The following is a 4,462-nucleotide window of genomic DNA, read 5'->3' as shown; positions in this document are numbered from 1 at the left end:
CGGTCGTGCTAGTTAGGGGGAATCATCCTAAAGATGCCAATGCTTTGGCCCGTGTTTTGTTTTCCTTTGCTAATTTTTTTTATCCCACTGGGTTTTGCTTAGAAATGTTTTCAATGAGGTACTAGTTCCAGTCTTCCGACCAGATAGTAATGGACAATCGTCACTTGAGCTATGCCTGAAGGCATGGAAGTCTTCCTAAGGAGTTTTGTTGTTCTCAAGGGAAAAAAATTCCCCAAGAGTACGAGTTTCTCCCACACCGACTACCGATTTTTCTTCTTGGGTTTTTCCAGGTTATCCTCATGAAGAGCATACATTTCATTTTTTTAGAAAGATGAAGATGAAGCATTGACATGGAGTTCTTGTGATTAACCAACTAAGGAATTCATGAATGTCCAAGGGGAGTGTTGCAAGACATTTATATCCATTTACTAATTGGTGTAATTGTTGTAGCCATTGGGTGATTGATTCCTTAAATGAATAGTTCATTCATTACACAAATGAATAGGCCATTCATTCCTCAATTGATTAAGCAATTGAATCTACTTATTGAATTAGGGGTATTTATATAAATTGTTAAGATAACCACACCTCTATGTAAAAGTGATTATGCCTCATATTGTAACACAATAATAAATTCTCTAATAGAATTCTCTCATTCTCTTTCAAACTATTTTCATCTACAGAAATCTCTATATGATGTGGGGCTTTACTATGCATAAATTGTTAGTCCAAAGAAAATATTAATGTGATTATTGTAAATTGTTGGGAAGTCTCTAAATCTGGACAAATGGTGCTAGCTAGGGAAGGATATTGTGTAGCATCTTATCAAATTTTGTGGACTTTGCAGTATCAATACATTGACGTATATATTAAGCGAAGGTTAAACATACTTGGGTAGTGTTGGCCGGTAATGTATGCATACATACTCTTCTCTCCTTTTCTTTTAGGAGTTAGTGCCGATCATCGAATCAATATGGGTAGACCTGGCATTCGTGTCATGTTTTTCGTATTCATGTCGTTTTCGTGTCATACCCGATATTTTAACGGGTCGTGTCGTATAACACTCGTTAAAATAAACGGGTAAAATGACCCAACCCGATAATATTAACAGGTAATATGACCCGACCCATTACCCGTTAAGGAAAATATATTTTTAATCAATAAATAATCAAATGAAAAACATAATACTAAATACGTATATACATATCATATTGTCATATCCAAAACATAAAAATGCATTTTTCTTTTAAGTATATTTTCACTTACCTAAAGTCTTTAATAGTTTTTTAATTAATGTAGAAGTGTGAAAAAATATATATAAATGCTTGTAATGACAAACTTTATAACTTTCATGAAGAGCTTAACTTCGAAATTCGCCACTATAATCATAAAAATCATAGATCAAAATTTAACCGCTGATTGTTGTTTACATTTACGCTTCATTGTTCTCATCAAATTTTGTTCTTTCGAATTTTCTTTTTTGAAAACTTGATCTATTAGAGGATGCAGGAAGATGAACGGTTTGGATCATTGATATTATATTCAAAGTTTTACGATTAGTAAAAATATTGCTTGATGTTTATAAAGTTTCTACAAACTATATGACATCGACTCATATTTCAATTAACCGTAAATATCTAAACCGTTCATCTTACATCCACCAGATGATCATGTTTTCAAAAAAGAAAATTTTAAAAATGAAATTCAGTAAGAAGAATAAAGCGTAAATGGCAATCGACGGTTAAATATAAATTTAAGGTTTATGAATTATAATGTTGGATTTCGAAGCTAAGCCGCTCATGAAAGTTGTAAAGTTTGTCACTATGAGTGATTGTATATTTTTTTACATTTTTTACACTTCTACAATAATTATTATTAATTTTGCCCTCAAATAAAAAACATTATTCATGAACATTTGGAGGATTTTAAAAATCTAAACGATAATGTAAGTGTAACTATTATCTACTCGTGGAAGAATAATGATGAATCACGAGTGTTTATATATTCTTTCACATTTTTCATACTTGTATGTATGTCTTTTTAATTTTTGCCTATACAAATATTATATTAGTTTATTTTAATTTTGGACAACAACAGGTTAAGTAAAATTTATCATGGTAATGATAATAAGAAACTCTATTAATAAAAATAAATAATGACTAAAACTATTTTTTTAAACTTATATAGAATAATAATACAAAACTATATATTTAATATGGAATATATTGCATATATTAATATGGCTATTGTATTTTATAATAAATATTTTAGTAATTAAACTTTAAAATTATCAAAATATTTTTTTTCTTAACGGGTCGAAACGGGTTACCCGTGTGTATACCCGTTAACGGGTTCTTAACAGGTCACCCGATAATAACCCAATAAGTTATCATGTTGACCCGAAATCTGTTATTTTCGTGTCGTTTCACTATGTCGTTTCAGAAACTTCTAGATCTAAATATGGGCTTCCATCTCCATGTATACAAGAAAAACCAAAGCATAAATAAATAAATAAAATACATATATAATGAGTAATACACGTATGACTATAGGAGGCCTAGGAAAGTTTTAATAAATAAAGGAGATGACCTTTATGATCCTGGTGCCTAACGACAACAAACCAGTGGGCAGTGGACAGTGGCATCGGTCACTGGTAGGGATAGAAATGACAGGCAAATAGGCATGCAATCTCTTTACACAATTACTACTGTTTGAGAACCACCTATGTCATGTTTTTTTTCATATCCAAACTCCAAAGTGGTGTTCATAAGAACAGCTCTCTGACCCATATATCTTCATATTCACAAGCATCATGACTATAAATTAATATTAATATTACTTGTTAATATCTTGTGCTGTATATGTAGTTTACCCAATTACCCAATTCAGTGAAAATGGATCATGATAATATATATAGAAAAAGATGAATCCATTTTTGAAAAAAGAAAAAAAAAACTTTAAGCTACTAAACCCTAGTAATGTGATGACTTGTCCCATCCATGTTCTGATTCAGTGAGCTGTACAATCGAATTGCAAGCATGGAATAATGATGGTGTATAAGAAAAAAGATCAAAATAAAAAACAAAAATAAAAAAAGCTAGGTTATAAGTAAAAGACATGCAAATATTGGATGTGAAGAAAGAATATTGTTTTGTTCATGTAACAAGCCAGAAAAGACAAACAAAAAGATCATGGGTTATATGTTGTCGATGATTCGTTGGTGGTGGGGGTGAGGCTGCTGACGGTGGTGTTGCAACACGCAACAACCAAGATGCAACATACAGGGGCCACTCTGTATGTTTGGAGAGAGAGACTGTATGAAAGAAAGAAAGGCTGCCAGATTAGCAAAGAATATAAGAAATGGAAATCACGGTCGTCCCACTCTTTCTCGTATTGTCAACATCCACTTCCCTTTTCTCCGCAATTCTCTCTTTTTATTTAACAATCTTTACATTGATTATTTCACATGGCAAAGTCTCAACTGGAAAAGCTTTAATCCTGCTGCGTTCTGTTCTGTTCCGTTTCGTTCATCTTTTTAAGATAGAGAGCCTGAGACGGTGGAGTACTGTAACAGTAGCGTAATAAGAAGAGGGAAGATGATGACACAGTGGCAAGGGAATATGTTAATTATTTAAATAATTGTATTTTAATTAGGGTTTGGTGGGAAGCGTGTAAAGAAGATGAGAGGAGAGGAGATGATGGGATAGATGATGATGAAGATGATGACATCACAATGAAATTGTCCTTTTCCTCATTCTGTCTTTTTTATGTTTTGAGGGAGCGGTTTCCCGCCAGCTGACACACTCAAAGTTGCAAATTACAGAAAGAATCATAGAGAGAGAAAGAAAGAGGAGAGAGAGAGAAAGGGAGGAGGAGGGTGCACGATGATGGTGATGATGATGTACTGTTTCTCTCTCTCTCCGAGTCTGTGGTCTCTGTGGCTTCGTGTCAGCTTGTCCCGTCAGACGTTTCCCCACCCCTGGTTGGCTGTTTTTAGAGGAGGCCCCTCCTGATCTTGGAAATTTTAACCAAAAAAATTCTTGATATTATTTATTTTAATGAAAAATTATATTTTTACATTATAAAATCATTTCTGATACTATTTACTTTACCCTTTATTTTGTTATTATCGTTAAAACTCAAAATTTTTAAATCATTTTCATTAGTTTTCCTTCTAATCTTTCTCTCTTTTTCTCCCTTCTCTTAAACAATTACGATTAAGTCATGTTAACATTTTATATTAATTTTTTTTATAGAAATAATAAGACAAAAAAATTAATGTGGAAGGAGAAAAAGAAATATAATGAGAATAGGAGAAAAGAAAATCCTACTATGTTTTTAGGGATGTGACTGGCTGTCACATTAACACCCAAAACTCTACCCTTTACTTTAAACACTTTGATAACTCATATATTTCATACACACTACAAAAAAAGTAGTCATTATAGACGAAGATTTTTCG

Source organism: Malus sylvestris, chromosome 15 (assembly GCF_916048215.2).
Source record: "Malus sylvestris chromosome 15, drMalSylv7.2, whole genome shotgun sequence".
NCBI lineage: Eukaryota > Viridiplantae > Streptophyta > Magnoliopsida > Rosales > Rosaceae > Malus > Malus sylvestris.
The sequence above is the reverse complement of the archived record's forward strand: the minus strand, read 5'-3'. Positions refer to the sequence as shown.